At 36.8% G+C, this 23,994-nt stretch overlaps 1 protein-coding gene and 2 long non-coding RNA genes across 7 annotated transcripts in view; all 3 read left to right on the top strand.

Moving 5' to 3' along the window:
- cpx (complexin) overlaps positions 1 to 23,994 on the top strand; it is a 478,766-nt gene that overhangs the window by 373,602 nt on the left and 81,170 nt on the right. The window lies entirely within an intron of this gene.
- LOC135840414 (uncharacterized) lies at positions 1,237 to 4,586 on the top strand. 2 transcript variants are annotated; one of them, XR_010557739.1, is made up of 2 exons: positions 1,237 to 4,027; positions 4,133 to 4,586. It is a non-coding gene; the product is annotated as an uncharacterized LOC135840414 (long non-coding RNA). The 2 variants fall into 2 exon arrangements; XR_010557740.1 differs by having other exon boundaries at positions 1,237 to 3,954.
- LOC135841561 (uncharacterized) lies at positions 11,889 to 22,149 on the top strand. The gene is made up of 16 exons (XR_010557942.1): positions 11,889 to 12,067; positions 12,158 to 12,559; positions 12,656 to 12,830; positions 12,923 to 13,144; positions 13,236 to 13,356; positions 13,418 to 13,575; positions 14,120 to 14,256; positions 14,342 to 14,465; positions 14,542 to 14,654; positions 14,743 to 14,919; positions 17,467 to 17,645; positions 17,794 to 18,617; positions 18,893 to 18,987; positions 19,082 to 19,231; positions 19,328 to 19,477; positions 19,543 to 22,149. It is a non-coding gene; the product is annotated as an uncharacterized LOC135841561 (long non-coding RNA).

A 23,994-nucleotide genomic window follows, 5' to 3' on the forward strand; every position in this document is an offset into this window, starting at 1 on the left:
CAGTTAAACACGAGCTCCCATTGTCCAGACACTGCAACCCCAGCGTGATCGAATTGTTGGACACAACAGAAGAAACAAGATGACTCAAAAGATACAAGCCAACTGATCTACCAATCTGATATTTATAGTATTCGAAGCGAGGTCAACGGACTGACACTTCACCTCCGCGATTTTTACCTATGTCAAATGTACAGATAGATGCCGCATATGCTGGCAGTGGCTGTGTAAATATTGAAAAAAAAATCAAAGTTCACAAATATTGAAGTTGAAAAACTACCAGTTGTGGACCAGTCCGTAGTTGGTACCAGACAACCCTTTTGAAATTAAAAAATTCATTGAAAAAAAATTAGCTACCAATTGCGGACCAAAACTGAATTTCACAATTTGAATGTTTATTCACTGGAACATGAAATAATATACGTGGTATGCAACATAAATACATAAGACTTGGCTTATAATCATCAATTTTGAAAACATTACAGCGATTTCATGTTTGAACATTGTCATTCTACCAAAAAGCGCCTAACATAAACCTAAAATTTGCAAAAAAGTTTGAACATGCAAAATAGTAGTTCTTGGTACTTAGCTTCTCACATACAAACCAAATGTTCGTCGAATATACTCTTTGAATCGATGTAATTGAATTAATTAAAAACCCTTGTACCAATTTTACAACATTTTTGCCATAAAAATTGTTACTTTCTGATTACAAACACGCCGAGCACACTGATAACACCCAACATCCAATGACCATGCATTTCTAGGTTGGCTACACTCAAGGCTACGCAATGCTGCAGTTGGCACTCCTATCAGATAAGTTGCAGGCCGGTCCATAACTGGTAGTTTACCTTACATATAATATGGCAGAGAAAAAAAAACCATATAGATAGGTACCTACTCTAATGAATATTGCATACTTTTTCGATTTTCAATCGCAACCCTGTCTATAGTTTTTTTTTTTTTTTTTTTTTTTTGCAAGGTAGGTACATAACGATAAACTGTGTAGGTAGTAGGTATATTTTTCGAAACACGTTCAAATATATGGAATATTTTTTCGGATGCCTTCAGTTATAGCATGTACGGTAAATAAGATGCTATAATAGACTTTGGGACCTTTTTGCTGCTGGTCTCGTTTTACTTTATTTTTTAAAAATATACAGCTCCGGACGTTAAATTTTTCACCACAACGTTGGCTATATAGCTTTGAAAATTGGCGAGAAATTTATACATTGTTGGCTTGTGGAGATATATTCTGCACATTGCGATATGCTATTTTATAAGCACATCTCCATGTATAGGTCTCACATATGCTAGCTACCTACTTGAGGTCTAGCAGTACCTAGCTTCTGAGAGCTTCATAGGTACCTGGCGACTTACCGCCTCGTTACCTATTTTTCGGACACTGAGTGTAATTACGAATACCACACAGACATTTACCTTAAGATTATTTATCTTACAAAATAATAACACATCTTCAGTTGTAATTCAATGTATTGTATTCAAGTACATAATTACAACTTACTCAAGCTATATTATTTATACTGGCCTGTACAGTATTACGGAAAGAAAGAGATGGCATTTTATGCCTTAGAAAGTGCAAAGCACATCACCACAGGGAATAGGGAACAGTACACGGATGTGGGAAGGTCCATATATGTTACTCAATAAGATGAGATTTACAATAAGGATCCTCGGATGTTTTACGTAATAACTCCTGGACCCGAGTGCATCTGAACGACTCTATCAACGTAACTGGAACACAGAACATATTCGAAATAGATCACTTGCTTCACCAGTTCATATTTCGTATATGACTGGACTTGTGCTACTAATTTAGTCCATTAGATTTACGCAAATAGCATGGTATAGGTGGTCCTATACCATCTCCGGAACATTGATATCCGATGTTTTATCATCGGGAGTCGCCAAATGACTGGTTTCTCTAGCGTATGTTCTCTCGTTACGAAGTATAGAGTGAACTAATCCGCTAGGTGTCGTATTACGAAACTATTTTTAATGTTGGCTAGAGGCAGAACGAATTTCTCTCGCTTACGCGACCGAAAATGCATCACAATCTGTCTCTACATATGCCCCGAGTTTGTGTAATGGCATAGTGTTTACATAAATTCTCAAATTAAGAGATGATTGCGATCTCCTCTTCTTCTGCCCCGAATTATGTCAACATTTGGTTATTACGCTTGAACATGGACCTTCCGATAAATGAATGAATGGATAAAATGGAAACTGTACTAGGTAAAAACATATTAAAATACATGGTTTGTAGAATAAAAAAAAATAAAAAAATAGATAACACTGCTTACTGATAAGAGAAAAAGAAAAAATTTTACAATGCTTCTTGCTTAAAAGATAAAAAAAATAATAAAATAGTACATGTATGTGTTTTACGAAATTTTTGAATTATTTGCAACTAATAATGTGTTTCTGTTTTTCTGTTTCAGGTTTCTATCTTGATGATGAATAATGTCTTGGATCAATCTTCATTTCAGTTGAAACCATTTGTGAACAATTATCACGGGAAGTATATTTCTCTTGTGTTACGCAATGTGAAATGTTTGAATACTTTGTGTCAAATTGTTTCATAGGATCAGAAGATTTTCAAAATGGTTCAATGTGTGAATTTTTATTCGGTGAGGAATGGGATGAGACCCAGGATCAGTTCTAAGATGATATGTTGTATCATTGTCGGCGCTTCGTTTTCACCTTTTTCAATTGGAGTGGATCGGTCGAGTATGGATTCCGCTTGTCTTACGTATGTTACTGTTTCCTGTCTTTCATGTGCTGTTCTTTGTAGCCAATCTCATAACTTAGAACCTTGATCCTTAAACTCTTTTAACAGGATTGGAGGTAATATCACTATTGTTTCAGCTCCTTTGCGTTCCAAAGTGTTTATTAATCGTAAATACTGAGATTTTAACTTTTCTTCACAGGTCCCATCCATGAGGTCTTTGTGGCCTACCGACATTATTATACCTCGCGTTGATTTTAGAAGGTGTTTGTCAATATTGCGTTCGAGTTGGTCAACGGAGATGTTTGGCTGTATGAAGTCATTAAATTTCATCGCATCTACATAACTGGGATCTGCTTTTACGGCTGTGTGGACAATTTGTTGGATTGCTCCATCTCCAATCATGAAATGGTTTTGAATCAAGAAGATTGTTTCAGAACCACCATTTCCAACTGTCATTGAAAAACTTCTGAGAAATAGATGATCTTTGATCGGGCGTATGTTATTGTATACTTCTTTTGGTGCTCTGTTCATTAGCGGGTAACTGAAATTTTCTAGCTCTTTTCGAAATAAAGTGTAGTTAATCGGTAAATATACTGTTTGAGCTCTTTTTTCTGCATAGGTATCTATTGTTATCGAGTTACGTAAATGTTTGATTGTCTTAATCGCCGCAAATTGTCCAGGTTTAGGGTAACATTTAGAAGATGGATAAATCATCAGAGATTTGTAGCGTTTCGAGTTGCGTCTTTCGTAATCTTGTTTTCTTAATTCATGTCTTCTGTTATATCCTAATGGTGTTCTCGGTATGCGTGTTGAATATCGATAGCTAGAATAATTTGGTTTTACGTATGGTCGTTTGTATACCGGAGACGTAGGGCGAATACGTGTGATTGTTGATTTAGTTGGAGATTTGCTACGTGGCGGTGTTATTAATTTTTTGCGTTCTGGTGATTTTTTCTTCGGTGACAACTGTTTACGATCATTACTGCTTTGTCTTATTTTAATTATAGTACTGTTTGCTTTTTTAATAATTGGAGATTTATCTTTTGTTCTTTGTTTTATAGGTGATAATTCTTGGATGTCTTCTTTTGCTATCTTCGAGTTCGTTGATTTTTTATCTTCATCAGACATGCATTCATATGAAGGGGTAAAATTCATCTCAAGCATTTCTCCGTCGTCATCAGTACGATTATTCTCTTCGGACAACGGTGAGTCATGTTTAATTTCCTCGAGTTTCGGTGCTGGTGTTGAAAATTCTACTGTTTTCGTGATTGCTTTCAGGTCAATAATCTTTTGAATACTTTGTTTAGCTTTATTATTGATGCGTTGAATTTCTATTTCTTGTGATGTATTTGTTTTACGTAATTCTTGATTTTCTTCTTCTAGTTCTTTGATTCGACTTACGAGGAAAGACGGTGTGTTACGAAATTCATCTATCATGGTAATTTGCTTCATGTTACCTTTTACGAAATAATGAGTGTCTGGTTGGATTTCTTGGTCACATCTAGGGAATACGCATTTTACAGCACCAGGTGGAGCAATATCTATTACGTCTTTCAAACACTGCAGGTGATACAGATGCGTACACGTGGTTGCTACGAGAGGATTTTCTATTTGCTCGACGATCGGGGGCTCAGCCAGTGATTGATTACATGATGAGCAAGACACGATATTCACTATTCTGCTATCCATTTTCTGTCAACATCATGGGTATTCGTTAAATTTCATGTATTTTGTATTACATTAATTTTCATGCTGTTTTGTGTAATTTTTACTGTTACAAATGAATCTGTACTTACGGAAATTGTTGATGTGAATAAATGGAATTGTCTTGATGTAACTTTTGTTTTACTTACGCCACTAGAGAAAATTTTACTCGTATTTCGTGCTTCACTGTTGTCAATGCTGAGTAGAAATGTAGCAAAATATTTCTTGTAGATTATACAATCAGCCGGTTATCGTTGGGAATACCCATTTCAGGTTTTTGTTAACAGATGAAGCTGCTCTGACTAGTTGGGCTTTTGCCTTTTACCCTTCTATGATGTTAAATAAGAACTATAGCATGTTTTAGCGATGGTTTTTTATTTTTATTTTCATATGTAAAATTACGTGAACAAATGATTATTTTTAATTACAGCTGAGTACAATAGAAATAAACGGAATATAATCTTCTTTCTTATAATTACAATAACGGTACACCTAAAGTTACATCAATAACTCTACTTGAATGTTTTACGTAAAATGAAAATTGAGTATTCAAGCATCGAGAAATATCAATTAATCTGACGTATCTTGTTTTCTGAGATGTATTACGAAAATTTCATTAGTAGAATTTTTCGCTGCTGTGTACATGATACGCAATATGTAGGATTATGTCTAGGTATGCCATGAACACTGGGAAAGGGTTGCCGTTCTCATCTATATACCTTGGGACTGGATATTTGGTATCGATCTCATCCACGCATTCTGCATATTTGATCCATATGTTTGAGTATTTTCCCGCTAATGTTTTAAGCCATTGATTGTATGTGATTGTTCTTTGTCTAAATCTGCGTGTTTCCTTCGTTGCATAACTGGTATATTGCGGTATAATTAATAAGCGTTTGCATCCTTTTTCGATCAGTACGGAAATCAGCTGTCTCATGTTGTTCATCGCGTGTTTTACATTTTTTTCTTTTCGTAAGTCATGGGCTCCTGCTGACACAATTACTCCTTCCGTGACGATTTTCAAATGATCCTTTACGTTCCTCTTTAATAATGGTGTAGAAACCATGGCTCCCATAAATTTGCTTTTTACGCATTGAGTTTTACGAAATTTGCTTATGGCATCTCTTACTAGTCCTAGAGCTAAACTGTCACCGATGACCATGAATTTATTCAGCATGTATACAATTTCACCATTTGGGAGGTGTTTTGCAATTCGAATATGATTCCATTTTTCAATGATCTTGAATGTATTTCTTAAATCTTGAGGTAAAGGTTCATTAAAAGTAAAGCCACTTTTTCTGCATTCCTCATGTAGGTACTTCGTTGTTATGTCGACTGGTAATCGTATTTGGTTTCCGTTATGTACTTCAAAATCTAATTCCATGATGGTTGGTCTTCTTTTTAAAATGGTGAGAGCTGGGTACGATGGTGTGATCAGTTTATCTTCGGCTTCATTCTGAATTAAATCTGCGTCGTTGTCTTCTTCTGGTTTGACTTCAATTGTTTCTAGCTTCTCGTTGATCGGTTTCAATTTCTTTTCATCGTTTGATTTGTCGACCGTGTCATTGTTTTGTTGTTTGGGTGTTTTATGCAAGGATCTACTTTCGTGGTGTATGCCAGTGGATGTAGATGGTTGAGAGTTATTAATATCGAAGGTAGAATTTTCATTCGTCGCAATTTTGGTTTTTAAGAAGTCAATGACGTTCTGAAGGTTTGTTATTTCTCCTTGTTGTTTACGTAGCTTGTTTTCCTGTTTCTCGATTTCAGCTTTGGCAGTTTGTAGTTCTTGCTGTAGTGATGAAATTTTTAGCTTGAATCGATTCATCTCAGTTGACACCGAAATCGTTTCTATCTCAATGGATTTTAAATTTTCGAAATTGTATGTCTTTACGCAATCGTGGACTTTGCACTGTACTGTTTGTTTCTCTATTTTTCCATCTATTTCTAGCAATAATCTTCTTTTTGCGCAGGTTTCGTGCATTGTATGTAGGCATTCCGGATTTATCAATATGTTTGGTTTCGACGGTTGACCTAACAATATTTCATCGCACATGATGCACTTCGGAACTGGGATTTCACGGGCTATTAGAATTACGTCGCTGTTGTCCGATCCTTCGCTGGATATAGTGCTCATGTTGACTTGATTTGTTCAACACTAAAACACACGTGTGTTGTTCAGAATAATTTCTAGTAATTATGATGAAATACTGTGGTAGTAATTATTACCTGTCGTTAATCGGGAAGATTTGAATTTTCAGAAACAGTTTCAGAGGTTGATCGTAAAATTTGTATTGAATAAGTCACGTTTTCGCAAATTAAACACTTTTCGTATTCATAAAATCTTTCGTAACTTTGCAATGTATAAGATAATTTCATAATCTGATGAAGTGTGTTTACCCTCTATTTTAGCTGGTCACTAACGATGTGGTGCTGTTTTCTTCGCATCTATTTTGGCTTTATTCATGCGGATGTTGTGTAGCGAATTCTTTCGAATGAAAAATGAAAATAAAATGATGTTTGATCTTGTAGTAAATAACATGAATCACTTGTAATAACGCAATTTTATTCTTCTAAAACGATGAAAACAATTGAAAACTTCTCTTATTCTCTAGGTATTGATAACAAATAATGATACTAGAATCTTCTTCTTATTCTCTAAATTACAGTGATAAGATTTATTCAACCAACGAAACCCAGAACGTTCTCTGATGTTTTACGTAAATCTTCTGGAATGAGGTTAAATTGATTGATGGTTTACGAAAATATAATGAACGAATATACAATCTGCGGATTACTTCTTCCTTTGGGTTGACGTTTTACGAAAAATTTTAGTTACTCTGTTTCTTCTGTATGTAGGAAGTTCGCCATTTCAGCTATCATTTCCAGATATGCTGGAAATAGAGGGAAAGCGTTTGCTTTTCGATCGATGTATGTCGGCGTGTTGTATATTCTTGATATATCTTCGGCGTAGGCTGCATACTCGATTGTTACGTTATTATACCTTCCTGCTAAGCTGCTTAACCACTGATTGTATAGGATGGTTTTGTTTTTAATCGCAGCTGTTTCTTTCGTCGCCGTCGTATAGTATTGTGGTACTAATAGAATGCGTCTTGCACCCTTTTTAACCAATAAAGTGAGGAGCTGGCGCATATTGTTAATTACGTATAGAAACTTTCGTTGCTGCCTTAGATCATGAGCGCCTGCCGATACTGCAACATTTTCTGGCATTTGTTTTACGCAAAATTCTATGTTACTCTTGAACATAGCCGTTGATACAAATGCTCCTCCTAATGCACTTTCTTCATATCGTCTTTTCGGTACCGTGTCAAAAATGGCTTCTCTAATGGCTCCATACAATAGTCCGTCTGCGATGGTAAGGAAATTGTTTAGGAAGTACAGTTGTGTTTGGTTGTGCTCATAAATTCTCACGTAATGATATTGTCTCACTGGTCGGTATTGAATGTTCGACGGTATTAGAGGCCAATCGAAGTGCTGGTTTTTTGCATCACACTCTTTCATCAATTCTCTAGTCGTTAGGACTACTGGCTGTTTCACTTTTTGGCCGTTGTGTATGAAGAGGTTATCCCAGAAGAGTACATTTCGTCTTGGTAAAATCATCTCTTGGGTTCTATTTTTCTCGTAATCAAGAACTTCGGTGTAATCTTCATTATCAAAGTCTTTATAATTATCCGAGTCCTTTGGCTCGTATAATAGTTCTTCCAACGTTGCTTTTTTACTTTCTCGTTTTATAGTGTCTGCTGGTTGTGCTTCGTGTTTATCGGTTGGTGTTTTACGTAATAAGTCTTCTTCGTGCATATATCCACTCGATGTAGAAGGTATGTTCGAAATATCTACCGGAATGCCATTAAAATTGAACGTGAAATTAAAAATTGATGTTTTCACATTTTCTTTCTGATTCGAAATCGTGATATTCCCGTTCTTCTCTAGTGTAATTTCTCTTCGTTCCACAGTCCGCTGGTTGGTTCTTACCGTACCATCGAGATTGTATGTATTACGCAAGCCGATAGTTTTCAATTCATTCTCCATTTGTTGGCACCGAAACTCAGAATCATAAAGTCTTTTTGATAAGTCTTTATAGTATTCTTCTTGACGATCGTAGTCTCTTTTAGTTTCTTCGTATAACCCTTGCCAATGTTGGATCTGTATTTGATGTTCTTGTAGATTTTCAGTTAGAGTGGTAATTCGTTCGTTGGCATTATTTAGATTGCTTTGGAGTAAACTATTCGCCGTAACGTACGCTCCAATCGCTGTTGGTATTGATACCGTAGATATATTTATCGTTTTGTAGTCGATGAAACGATTCGGGACTCGACATTTTTCATCATTATTTCCTTTAGGAGCTCCACATAATATTTCTAGTTCTTTATATACTCCCGAGACATATCGGATCGATGCTTCCTTCGCACATTGTAGATGGACTAAGTGTTTGCACCGTAGACTGATTGCCGTTACTTCTCGATGTCTGTCACCCGCTAATATTTTGTCGCAGATTGTACAGTTGGGTATTGGTGTATCGTAGAACGATTGATCACGTTCTTCTTCCATTGTTTTACGAAAATTATTCTTCGACGATCTGTAACACGTGTTTTTTAACGTAAGATATCTGGTCTACTGATATTGTCAACGTTGCTAGTTTTAAACAGCTTACCTTTCGTATCTTCCTACTGGATGTTTTTCTACAATTAATCTTACTACTTCTGCATAAATTCTTCTACTTTAAATATGTTTTACTAATATGCTTTCATAATGGACTTTAACATACGGTGTCACTTCAAAATTTTAACGTTTGTTGATAAGCTGTAACGTTAGTTAGTCTCGAGTGTGGCTGATGTCTTGCCGGTTTTAATGTCTATTTTGACGACTATCTGTGGATGTGGTGCATCATTTTTGCGAAGATTGATTAAACTGACGAAACGCGTTGTACTTCTTTATTTGAATAATGTGCATACTAGGATTATGTTTCACTAAATTGGATGAATCACTTCTTATAAATTAGCTGATATTCACAAAATAACATTGATTTCTTTCCAATAAAAAGACGAACAAAAATAAAACAAATAACGATAAATTATACATAATTCATAACATTGATACAGGTAACGGTATTTGAACATATCAAAATGGAAAGTTTTACGCAATTATTGGATATCTTGAGCCAGGTAATACATCAATTCGAAGTAAGCCGGGTAGATGGGGAATGGATTCTTGTGGTGATCTATATAAGCTGGAATATCATATTTCCTGAATATTTTCTCAGCAATTCCGATGTATTTAATTTCAGCTCCTTTGATTCTAGTAGCTGTGTTCTTTAACCAATGATTGAATAATCTCGTCCGATTCATTATGGGGTTTATGCTTTCCACGCGATGTGTTACGTAAGTTGGTATAATTAAAATGTTAGTCGTCCCTCTTTTAATCATCATTTTGATAAGTTGAGTCACATTATTAAACGTTGAATTGATGTCTGATTCCATGCGTAGGTCGTGAGATCCGAAAGATAATAGGATCTTGCGTGGTGTTCGTTGATTCATAAACATTTCTATATGGCGTTTAACTAACGGTGTCGAAAAAAACGGACCGGTAAAAGCACTGTTGGCTACTTCAAATCTATCAGATTTTTCTCCCACTATGGGTTGTCGAATCATGCCATATAGAAAACTGTCGCCAATAACCATATGGTCATTTAGAAAATAGCATTGAGTAGTTTTGCTGCTGCGGCGTGTTTGGTCATATAATTTTACGTATGCAAATGTTTTCCGTAACTCAAAATCCTTTGCATCTTCGTTACCGATATCCTGGCCCAGTGACCATCCTTGTTGATTACATCGTTTGTATAAAGCCTTTAGCGTGAATTCAACGGGTAGGTTGATGATTGTTCTGTCATGTATTACAAAATCAGCATCGAATTGCACGTTCCATCGTGGTAGCGGTTCTTGGTCATCAACTTCATCGAGTAAGAATTCATGTCGTATTTGGTCGTACTCGGATATCAAAGTTTCATTAGTTACTGGTTTTTTATTTTGGTAATTTTCGTCATAATGTGAGACTTGATTCGACTCGTTGTGTCGCATTCTTTTGCATTCGTTTTGAGTTTCATGCCGATCACCTTCTTCCGTACCCTGTTGATTATTTGAAAATCTTCTTTTTTCTGCGTTAGTGTGTTTCTTAGGGTTAACATCGTACGAATAGTTTTGCCAATGTGGTTGAGCGTTTCTCTCAGCTTCACGTCTCTTTCTGGGGTCTCGAGTGGATTCTTTCTTAAAGGATTGATCATTTCGTGATCTTTGGATCGTTGACGCTGTGTTACGGTATGTTTTCTCTTCTCGATCTCGTTTTTCGGGAAAGGGTTTATCGAATGGTTTTAGTTCGCTTCGAATTTCTTCGTATTCTTTTGATGTTTGGGTTTCTCGTGATTGTGGTAGTTTTCTATCCGGAAATGGTTTTGAAAATGGTTTAAGATCTTCTCGTTCGTCGGAGGTTCCGCTCGAGGTAGATGTTTTACGAAATGGGTTGCGTTTTTTACGTGCAGCATCGTCTTCCTCGATTTTTTTCCGTAAGTTTAAGTTGTCTTCCTTTTTATTTACATTAGACCAATGCCTGTCGTCTGTTGAGGATTTGCGGTGTTTTATTCCTTCTAGTATGCCGTTTAGTCTAGCTACAGTAAGCTCATGTTCGTGAATCTGTTGGTCCTTAATTGTTATTTGTTTTACGTAAACCGCAATTGCATTCTCTTCATCTTCGCATTTGAGATTGATCGTGATCAAGTCGTCGTTCGAAAATGGTTTTTTGCAATGGTCATCGAAACACTTTACTATCGGGAAACGTTCCTTTCCGTCACAGCTTATGTATACGTATCGCTTTATGCATTTTGTGTGCATTACATGACCGCAGATTTTGCTTGCTACTGTGTCCTCGCCATTGGTCAGTATTCGTGAACAGACTACACAAAATGGAATGAGGATTCTCACTTTGTCTTCCTGTTAAATGAAAATTTATTTCAGTATTCTGTACTGATTAAATTCAAAGTGTGTTTCGTAAACTTTTGACTTACTTCAGGGCTACTCATCAGGTCGATAATTTCATCGTTACTCTTTTGACTTTTTCCTTTCCTGGACATTTTGATTAACAGGGAGAAATCTGCTTTTAATTCAATTTAAGTTTTATCACCAGTACTTTAAACCATTACGCAAATAATTCGTTGAAAGATAGCATAAGTTCCATGACAACAACCATTTTGAACCTAAAATAGCTTACTCGTCTTTTCTTGAACAAAAAGAAACTTTATCGCTACATGTGTTTCAGCCGGTAGGGGGCGTGGCTTGCGTTACCTGTGTTCGAGTCACGTACGCATAAATAATTATCACGAGGTTTGAAACGTAAACAAAAATTTATTCTCTGTTTAAAATTAACACATACTCTTCTCAGTTTTTTAAGGTTATTAAAATGGTGCAAACATAATAAAATAAATTTGATATGATGTTTTTACGAAATAAATCTAATTGTTAGTTTATATTCCAGTTTCGATAACAACAACTGCTTGTTTCTTCCTCTGGAATTGTTTTACTGGAATCTTCATTGGAATAACTCGGCCAGGTAGGAGAATGTCTCGATGTAGCTTTTTCGATTAAAAATACGGTTGTCTTCGGGTATATTTTGGTCGATTATATTTTCTACTGTTTGCAGATATATAATGGATCCGTTGTTATTTAATTCCCTGATACGCTCACGAACGTTTCTTCGTAGCAGCGAATTTAGATCAAGTCGATTGGAACATCGCGTTGGCATAAGGTATACTTTCTGTACGCCACGGTATTCTAAATGGTCAATTGCTCTTTTAATGTTTGCAAGCGTTTGATCTTCGGTTTGGTTTTCGGTGAGATCGAATTCACCAAATGACAACAGTACGGTTGATGGAAGTGTCTTTACGAAGATATTCAAATTCATTAGGAACGAGTTGATTGTCATTCTGTATTGAGAAAGTTCATTATTTTCCCAATAAGATTGGGCGGCATTGTACGAATCCAGTGATCGATATACTAGATCATGACTAGCTGCATCGCCGAGTATGAGGACACCGTTCAAGAAGTATGTATCTATTCCTCTTGCTTTGCCGTTGGTACAAGTGTATCGAGTTAAGCTGGTCTGGAAATTCTCTCTAACGTATATTTCATCTATTTTCAGGTGGTCTTCGATGTCTTGGCATAAATGGATGTTTTTCGCAATTAATCCATTCAATAGTTCTACCATGACTTCAGGAAGTCCTGTTTTCTTACGTAGGATTGCAATGATATCGCATTTCGGGATGGACCGGTGATGAGTAAATGTTTCGATGACGGAATTCTTTCGCAATTCGATGGTGAGTTTTTCAATTTCTTTTCGAAGCTGTGGAATGGTTTCTCGATTTTTCAAGTTTAATTCGGATCTTAAATCGTTGCATTCTTCTGTTAGGTTACGGTTGGTTGTTCGTAATTGGTGGTTCGTATTTTCCATGTCTGCTAATTGTCGGTGTAGGCGAGCAATCTGCCCTATATAATTAGCTCTGGATCCGCGTAATAGAAGGTCTGCGTACACAAATTTTACTTCTACGTAATTTTGAGCCAGAAGTAGCGTTCCTGTGCAGTCTTGTTTTACGCAATGGTAGACCACTAAAGCATCGTGTTCAAGGTTTCCGTAAGTTTCTTCTACACAGCTTCGATGAGCGGTGTGTCCGCATGTGTAAGCTTTAATCACCGGTGTGTTTTCCGTGTAACTCTTTAAACAGATAGAGCAGGCTGGAACGGCAAAGTAGCTTGATGGTTCATATACGTTCATTCTGGATTATCTATTGAGAAAATATCATCATGTGTTAATCCATGTGGTGTGAATTCGATTGATTTATCTGAGTAAGTGTTTCTTACCTTCTTTACGTTCGTACGAGATGTTTAACGGAATTTTGCTTTGTAGCGTTTGACGTTGACTTGCTTGCGAATATTTTACGGAATATGCACTATATTCACTGGATAACTTTTGCGAAAACGAAATTATTACGTTGCTGAATTATACAGCAGTTTCTTTTCCGCGGAATCGACGATAATGTCTAATTGCCCACTCTGTGTGTGTTGGTACGTAATTCCAATCAGTTTCAAATGATTTAGTGAACGTTTCACGCTGCGTTTCACTCAATATTTCCAGTATTATAGAATTCATTGTCAGTTTTTTCTTTGTTAAACGTGGATTAATTCTGATAATGGCGTTATCTTCATCATAATTTATCGCTGAATTGCGTTTACGCAGGTTATAACGTTGTTCTGCTTCTCGTTTGACTGATTCACGTTCTTTTACATCCGGAATCGTTTTTTCCAGGGTAGTTTCGAAATCTTTTTGTTCATTAGTTGACAATGAAGTTTTCAATTTTCTTCTGATTTTATCGTATTCGGATTGTTTACGTCTCTTTTTATTAGCCACTTTTTTATCATATTCTTCATTTACGAAATTTTCGAGTAAATCTTTGTGTTTCCAGAATGCAAGAATTTTTTGATGTAAAGAGCGTTTATCAAATTTCGATCGGAGTTTAGGCTCCTTTCTCAATGCCTCAAGTTGATGTAACGTGAGGTAAGTTACTATTTGTCTTACGCTAATGAGTGTTCTGTCTTTCTTTTCTTTCAGATTTTGTATTTCGTAACAATTTTTGCCTGCCCTCTTCACAATCGCATATGGCCCATTCTGTTTGACATAAAGTTTAGCTGAAGCAAGTTTATCTGCTGATGATTGACGATGATTCGTAATCATCACCAGTTCACCAGGTTTGTGTAAACGTAAATCACCTCTTTTCTCATTGAACTTCTGTTCATCGTTTTGATGTTTAATTGCTCTTTTTTCTTTATTCAGATGGATTAATGCCTGGTGGTATGACATTAAGTCTATTCGAGCCGTGTCAACTTCTTCCGTATATACAGCCTTTCTTGCAAGTTGATCCGCAGTGAAGTTTCCGTAATCAGTTTTTCGAGCATAGGTATGACATAAATGAAATTCGTCAAACTGTTGTTTCAATTTAATTACTTCTTCGAAAATCTCTTTGTGATGTACAGGTTTTCCGGAATTATTTTTCCATTTGTTTTCTACCCATCGATCACATTCAGAGTTGATTGCTAACGTGACATATTGAGAATCCGTGAAAATCATTAGTTTCGTAACTCCATGGGTAATCATAGTTTCCATAGCAATTTTAAGTGCCATGATCTCTGCTAAATTGTTAGTATTCGTATAATTTGGGTGGTTTATTCTTTCAGAAATGTTCTTCGATCCTTCCGGATGCCAACAGATTCCGATACCAGCAATTGCATCTTCGTCACCGTTGTTTGCGCAAGCTCCATCTACCCAAACCCATACGTGGCCATCGGATGCTGTATAGACGTCGTTTAGCATATCTAATTTCGTAGATTTAAGTTCTTCTATCGTGAGAGATGGTACTTGTTTGTTTCTAGCAGTTTTACGTAATTCTTTTAGCTCATAGTGAGCATTGATCGGGGCTCGGTCGATAGGTAGGTTCAAAACAAAATCATTAATTTCCCAAAGGTCATTAGGTAGAATGCCGACTTCATTAGGGCAATTGTTGATTTCATCTTCGACTTCTTTAGTATAGTGATGCCATCCTTCATGGGAATACGCTCCTCTACAGTCAAAATTGATTTTTAGTCGTAGGCGTTCTCCGATCATTCTCATTGATCGTTCAACTGGGTTGGACTGTGGGTTATAGGGTGTTGAATTACCTACGGTGATTTTTTGTTTTGTAAGAGTTTGATTCCAAAGTGAGTTACGAAATTGAACAGCATTGTCTGTATTGATTTTTCTGATTTTGTACCCTAAATCCTTGATGTTATTGATTATGTTTAACATGCAGTCTGCGACTGTTTCTTGTTTTATGTCTAACATAAGCTGTAACCAAATTTTTCCGGAGAAAATATCTTTTGCTACTAAGAGGTATCTAGGTTCATTTGAACTATTTGCAATCGGTCCTAGGATATCTACAGATAATACGTCAGCTAGGCAATGTGCTTCTACAAATGAAAATTCTACTGGTTTCTTTATTCCATAGGATTTGTTTGATTTACATGCTAGGCAGGCACTGGTCAGGTATCGAGCGTAATGTTTTGAATTTGAAGAATAATAAAATCTTCGGAAAATTTGGGTCAACTTGTTGGCACCAACATGTCCAAAAATGTCATGTATGTACATCATCGTGTCTGCGAATAGTTCATCGGGAAGGACTGGTACAATTGAGTCATCCTTATATCTGAACATTAGGAATTCTCTACCATTGATTTCGTGTATCTCGTATCGTTTAGCTAATTGTCCTTTTGCAAGACGTTCTCTTTTTGTGAGTTCTGAATCGGGTGTTCTTAACTTACGTGTAATTTTCATGCAATTCGGATCTCTCTTCTGCATAACATCGATTTTGTCTAAACTGCTGAGCAGTTTGTCGACGATTTTTTCTTGATGTGTATCTGCTTGTGTTACGAAATTGATAACGTTGATGCTGTTCAAAGTCAATTCAGGAGCTTGAATTCCAAACCACCGTTTATGCTTTTTTCGCAAATCATATATCAAGTTGTAACAATTGAGTTGAGTGATCCAAATAGCAGCTTTCCGGTGTACTTCGGCTATGACCTCGAATTGTGAAACAATTGATTTCAAATCACTTCTAACATGGATGGTCCTTCCATGTAACCAAAGCTGCAGCTTTTTGATTGTTTTCGCAAGGTTGTACATTTCTCGTTCTATGAGAGTATATGACTTCTGGTGTTCTTTGAATGAAAAACTAGAAAACATTACTATTTCGTCTTGACCTTCGAACGTTTGGTATAAAACTGCATTCATAGCATCAGGTGAGGTATAGGTATCGAGCCATAGGTCAATTCCGTTTCGGGGGGATTTTAGAGCAAAATTTTCCGTGTATTTTTCTTTAAGTAATTCAAAAGCTTCTTCCTGCTCCTTGCCCCAGTGAAATGTTACGCCTTTTTCCGTCAACTTGTATAAATTACGTAGTATCTGCTGATAGCAGGGGATAAACCGCCTATAGAGTCCGGTTAACCCTATTAATTCAAGCACTTCTGTTGCATTCTTTAATTCAAACTTACCGGTTTTCTTATTAGTGTGCTTTTCGATATACTCCATGAATTTGGCAATTTTCTTCGATTGTTTCTTGATAATGCCAGCTTCTAAATCGAAACCTAGATGGTCGATTTGTTTACGGAAAAATGTCGATTTAGTTGCGTTCAACTTCAGTCCATTCGCTCTTAATTTCTTGAATGTGTCTTCTAATAATGATAACATTTCTTCGAAAGTTTTACATCGGAGTAGAATATCGTCGACGTACTTGGTTAGGCCATCTTTGTCTGGTATTACGTGGTTAATGAGTTTTACGAAATATGCTGAAGATATTTTGAGTCCATACGGTAAACGTATGAATTGGTAGACACGCCCATCGATTTGGAAAGCGCAATATTTACGAAAAGATTCTTCGAGCACGATTTGCCAGAAACCAGCAACGAAATCTAACGAACTGAAAAACTTGGCTTCTGGGTATTCTGTGAGTATCCTATCTAGTAATCCAGCTTCGTTGTAATCTTCTTCTAGAATTGGGTTTAGGTCCACAGGATTTAGACATATACGCATGTCACCATTTTTCTTGATGTTGATTACGATAGGATTAATAAATTTAGAATTGGATGGTTCAATTACGTTTGTTGCAAGCATGATTTGGATTTCTTTCTTGATGGCTTCCATCATCTTTTTAGATGGATTGTATTTACCACTTCGATAAACTATCTTGTTTTGCGGAATATTGAACACCAATTTAGATTTCTTTCCTTTATAACGACCTGGGAATTTGCTAAAAATGTCTTTGTAAGGTGATAGGATATTGTATGCGTAATCAGCTTGTTGTTGAGTTAATCGTTGTTCTGATACTGCTTCGTCTAGGTCGGCTCTTAATTTCTTAATAAATGTTTCAGGTCCGGTATCTTTAACGCCATCGGGTAAAGAGTAGAATCTGCGAGCGGTGTCAGCTCGGTTCAAAATGGCATACATTTCGTCAACATATTGCGATCCCATCGTAACGTTGTTAATTGCAAGTTTGTCTGCATATTCGTGGAATTGTAGAATTGGGATACTTTCGATGTCGTGTTCGGGGGTAGGTTGACACTCGGCTATCTGATCTCTCATTTTGGCTACTATTCCAAGTTGTATCATGGTTTGTGACCCAATTAAACATACTTGGTTGCATTCCTTGATTATATAAAATGGTATTTTTAAATGATGTTTTCCAAATTTCATTTTAGGTACGATTATATATTCTGAGGTGGTTACCACTTGTTTGTTCGCCATCATGCATTGAACTGGTTCGTGTAATTCTAAAAAGTCAAGCTCGCTTGAATGTTCCCGTATCAATCTTAGCGCTGTTTCTTCAGATATAACGTTAAGGACTGCCCCAGTGTCAAGTTGAGTTGGGAAGTCCGTTTCACCAATTTGGAGATTGACTACGCACGTTTGTGGCATCATCCGTCGCTGTATTAATTGGGAAACTACCGAAGGAGTTTCATCGTTGCTCAGAGTTGAATTTTTTATTAAATCAGGTTCGTAATAAGGACTGTTCGTAAATATTTGGTTGATTGTGCAAGTAGCATAATCTTCCATCTGATTGATAACTTTCTCTAACCCATTTGCTCCAGGGTATTCTCTCGCACTCAAGTAATCTCGTAAAAATAGTTGATAGGCTCGATAAACGAATGAAGATAGTAAATCTTTCTTGTTCACGGTGTAATAGTCAAATTTGGTTGTATGCCTACTGAGTGCTACTATCGCATGGGGCAAGCTATCATAGATCGATAAGTGTTCTTTCTGCAGTCTTACTACTATTATATAATCATTTTGTTTGCCTTGAAACTCGTGAATTGTGTTCACGCAAAACTTTTCTTTTTCCAGCGCAGCTTTCTCTTGCTGTGTGTACACCAGGTACTGAGCTCCTGCTACTCGTGGTAATTGATCGAGGTTTACGAAATCATGTAGTGACATTTCAGAATGTACTTTTGACGTGGTAGTCATCCCTCTATCATACATATCGGATAATACTGCACAGGTGGTTAACGTGCAACGATGTGAAACAGTTAAGTATTCGATTTTATCAATTAATTGTTGATGTACATTTTGGTATAACGTATCACGTAATGGCGATCTGTTTATGTACTGGATTTGATGTCCATCTCCGATGAGTATCACTTCTTTTACTTTTGATTTTGCAATAGCTAAAATAATTTCACCGAAATGTACCAACATGGCTTCGTCGATGATAAGTCGTTTATATTGTTGATCACTACTATGCATTAAGTACGAATCGATGGTGCGGTAATTTTTAACTACATCTTGATTTTCTATGTCTAGGTTGCGTAATTTACATAAACGAGTACGAAAATCTTTACATCCTTCCTTCGTTGGAAATAATACCAAATCTGACCCATCAGTGTTTACGTGTTTGAGTAAGTATGTGGTTTTTCCACATCCAGCCACACCTTGGACCATTTTGGTTGATGGCATTACGAAATCATTGAATGAAATGTTTTTGCATTGTAGGTACAAATCCAGGTCACTTAATATTTTGGTATCTTTGGTAACAATAAGCATATCTGAAGATAAATTCGAAGCATCTTCCACCTCAGAAGTTTGAATCAATTTGTTTCCATCATGTGCATACTTGTGATTAGGAACTATATCGTTTGGCAAGTGAGTGAATATTCCTGATGGAACATCGTAAATTCCAATTTCATTGTTATTGTAATCTAATATTTTTTCAATATCATCTTCTGATGTATTTAACAGTTTCGTATGGATAGCCTTAGTTCTATGATGAATTGACATATAGGTGTGGTACCAGATTGCAAGCTGTTCCTTCGCAGCGTTGTACGCAATTTCCTCTTTCGAAATAGCTTCAATTTTTGGTGGTCGGAAATCAATTACAATGGAATCAAGGTGTGTATCATTAGGTGATACTGATTTTTCTGAATTTGTTTGATCCGTGGTGATTATTTTTTCAGGTGCCAACATCGAGGTGTTTTCCGTACGGTCTAGTAGATCAGTTTCATCGAATACTGTATTACGTAAAGTTTCGGACTTCTCCAACTCATTAGCAATAACATTTTTAATGTTGTTTAGCTTGTGTTGGGCAGCTTCTTCCGTTTCATCTAGTGTTGGGGGAGGCGGTATTTCCTCTGGCATTTTGATTTTACGGTTATCCAACGGAGGAGATTTAGCACTTTTCGGGTGGCTGTCTAACACGATGTTTACAAACGTTTCGATGAATCTTTCTTTCATTGCATTATTTGGTAAATAGTTGCCAGCATTATTTGCATAAAATTTCTTAAAATCAGGTACTACATTATGATGGCGGTCTTCCTTTATTACATACTGAGACTTAATTTTAGGATGAGGTTTTAAACAGGTGAATATCAGCGATGGTTCAATCACTAAGCGGAGGTTGTGTTTTTTTGATAAAGCATAGAAGATTCTTTGAAAAGCATACCATCGAGTGACTGGAACATGGTTACGTTGATCTTTCGTAGGTAATACTAGCGGGAAAGCTAAGATTATGTCCTCGAATCCTTTTTCAATCAATTCTAAGATAATTGCATCAGCATATTTAATGAATTGTTGGTAGTCAACGTAGTTGCTGTTAAGTTCTTTTTGACCGAAAGATATAACGGCGTGATAACGGTGTTTGAATCGTGTTTTACGTAATGCTTGGAGTAAGCTATATGCAGATACATTATCAATTAGACATAGTCGGTCAGTTTCGCAGTTTGCTATGTCGAACAGATAAGAGGCCAAAGTGTCGCCTATCATTTGGTATTCAGTAATCGGGAACTTTGACCTATATACTTCGACGGAGTTTAAATATTCAACAACTGTTCTGCCTCCTCCTCGTCTTCGTCTGGAGGTATTGAAATCTCTAGACCATCCTCGTTTTTTGAATCCTCATCTTGTTGTTGTGTGAAATCTACTAGGATGTTGTTCAATGCTCCTGCATATAATGCTTGTAATTGTTCTTGAGTTAAAGAATTCAAAAGTGGTTGTTGTTTCTGATAATTTCCACGTTGGCCAGATGAAGTGCCTGCCCCAGCGTTCGTATCCTGTGTTGAAGTTCCATTGTTTTGTTTTCCTTTCCCACTATTTTCTAGACTCTGGTTTAGATTTCTACCTCGCGGGTTGTTGCGACCATTATTTTGGTACCGGCCAGCTGGGGTAGATTGAAAAGGTGTGGCGTTGGGCCTCGGGGTACTATTCATCGGTACAGAGCGTTTCGTGAGCTCCTTAATTCGCGCACCTAAATTCTGGATGTTTTTAGTTACGCCCAAATCAAAATGATGTTTCATATCGTCGTCTATTTTCAATTGAATAGTAGAAATTATAGTACAATCGGGAAATTCTGCATCACATAATGTCTTGAACCATTTTTGTAGTTCAAAAGCCCATTTAATCGAATTTACTTTCGTAAGTTGTGTCATGATGAAGTACATCTTGGCATTCTCTTGTTGAGTAGTATTCCATAATGTTTGAATGAATGATGTTCTTAAATTGTAATAAGTCTTGATCTCGCCGTTAAGGCCCATTAAGCTTTCCTTCCAATTTTTTCCTGCATCGCTTAGTACTAATGCCTTGAAAAATTCGACGTATTGAGCTTCTGAAGCTCCTTTAGTAGACATGGCTCCTTCGAACTCATAAATAAATTGCATGACATGATAAAGGTTTGAATTAATATGTTTGATGCCTTGATCCGAAAGTTGTTTTGTCTTGATGTAATTATTGGGTTCTTTAGAAAAATATAAGTCATATCTGAGTATACGTTGTCTACGTGGTACATTGATGGGTATATATTGGTGTCGATTTCCTAATTGGAAAGGTACCACAATTTCATTTCCTTTTTCATCACGAGGGGGAAAATCCTCTAATTGATCGTCAACGGCATTAGTTGGATCACATGTTAACATGGTTTGTCCGGTTATCATCCCTGTCATGTTAGTGTTCATAGCGGTATAATTTGGTGGTGGATATTGCGTAAAATTTGGCTGAGGATGATCCGAAGTTTGGTTTACGGAATGAGAATTAGATTGTGGTCCATTGGTAGAACCTATATTGAATTGGACGTGTGGGGTTGCTTGCCCCATCTGTTGATTATTGGTAGGTTGTTGTACATGGTGTGATTGTACATTCCTTTGATCCGACATCTGTTGATTAAAATGTTGGGCTTCACAAAATTTCTCATACATCGGGTTGACTTTTTCATCCAATTTTTCGAGTGCAGTCCATGTTTCTCCGACACAGTCTTTCAACTTTGTGACTCCTTCTACCCCTTGTATGCATGTATTCATGCAAGTAAACAGGGCATCTCTGATTTGGATTTGTTTTTGATGAAACGATAGAAATTGTTCCCGAATGTGTCGACACTCAGTAGCCATAGAGGCTTGCATGTTTTTGTAACATTTATCCATTTGAGCTGGCTGGTTCACTACATAGTCATTCATGTCATCACGAGATTTTGTTAATTGGATTTCAAGGTTTTTTATGCGATTTTGAAGATCAGTTATCGCTTCACGGCGTGCAGTTTCGTTTTCAATTGCCCATTTAATATGGTCTTTATGCGCAACTGCTTCAGGATCTTCCGGAATTGCATTTTCCGCATCCTTAACGAATTCTTTTTTATGATTGATAGGCGTAAAATCATATATACGTACGTGACGTTGGCTCTGAGTAGCCACTGATAAAATTTGGTGTACGTTTACTTGCTTTGTAATCTCACTCCCTATCATGTTGCCAACATTCGGGTCATCGTCTATTTGCAGGTTAAATGAAGAATCGTCTACGTTTTCTTGCTCATTGATCTGAGGCATGGTACGTATAGGTGAAACATTAGGACCTCCAAAAAGGCCTGACATTCTTTGAGTGGAAGTAGCTACCGATTGTTGCAAATCATTTTGCAGGTTGTTCATAATTTGTTCATTACGACCTACTTGATTGGTTGGATAGATAAGCTGATGGCCTTGGGGAGTAGTTTTCGGTAGTTTTTTCGTACGTAAATTTGTAGCAATATTTTTTAGATGTCTCATTTGGGGACTTTCCGTAGTATTAATTGCTGCAAGTTTGGCCATTTGTCGAGCATAAGCCCTTGTGCTTTGATGAAAACGTGGTTCCACAGGACCGGTGTTCTTACCTTTGTGGGTTGTAGCAGTTGGGTTCGATTGCCCAGCAGTGTTTTGCTGCAGATTGCCATTATTCGGAGCACCATTTTGGTTTACGACAGGTTGTTGACTGAGTAACAAGGGGTTCGTTTGAATCATAGTCGTAAAGAAATCCGAAGGAGGATTGTTCTGATTTGCTTGTGACATTGCTTGGACATTCAATGATCTATTCAGATCTTGCTGAGGTGGGTTAGAATCCGTTAAGTTTCCTGGTACCGGAACAGTATGATTCAAATTTGGATTTTGTCCATTTTGAACTGGTGGGGTTGTGCCCCAAATCGAAGGGATCGGATGAAATAAATGATAATTATTCGGCGGTGCATTTGCCTGAGGTGCAGTCGGGACTGGATTCGGAACGAGCATTTGTCCTGTTGAAGCAGGAGTAGTACCAGTTTGATTCACGAAAGGAGTACTTTGAAAGATACTCGCTTGCCCGTTGGTAAGTCCACCTTGCTGAGTAGGATGAGGATTCATATTTTCAAAAATAGAATCTAACGAGACACTGCAATTGACTAACGTTGATGTCTTCCGATAAGCAGGATACCAAGTTTATTGCGTAAAATTTACGTTTGGCTAACGCCTGTTTTACGATAAACTAGATGATGGAATTATTACGAAATAACACGTTTGGCTAACGTCTGTATTTACGTAATAAATTGATTGCTTGAATAATTAAAATTATTCACACAGGAACGAGAGAATATTTTGAAATATTCACTTGATGAAAATTGCTTAAGCAACGCTTGATGATAGCAGAAATGGAACACCTTCTCATAGCAGAGAAAATAAACATATGAGCTCTGTACCGTTGCTTAGTTCGCTAGCTAGTACCTTCGATGGAAAATAGGTATAGTGGGAGTAGATAACCTTCCCTTCCTCTTTGCACTTCGAAATAATGTGCTCAGATGGTCTAGCCTCGTAATAATACGTCGTACATATCCGTTCAATAGATTTTACATTGTACAGTGTATTTTATTTTCAGCCAAAAACCTGCTCCAATACTCTTATTGTTTGAGAGTGTTATCTGAACAAGTTTCATAACGAATTGGCTGTTTTACGTAATATATCGCTGACGAGTAGGTATTACCTACCTCACGTTGCTGATTACACATGAAATAAATAGGTAACATTTCAACACGTTTTGAACATGCAACGTGTATCATATTACGCGAATGGCCTTCAATAATCCATCTGAATTGAATTGCGAAATTACCTCTGCAGTAGGTTCTTACGAAATCTTTTCTTCTGGAATAT

Source organism: Planococcus citri, chromosome 3, assembly GCF_950023065.1.
Source record: "Planococcus citri chromosome 3, ihPlaCitr1.1, whole genome shotgun sequence".
NCBI classification, from domain to species: Eukaryota; Metazoa; Arthropoda; class Insecta; order Hemiptera; family Pseudococcidae; genus Planococcus; species Planococcus citri.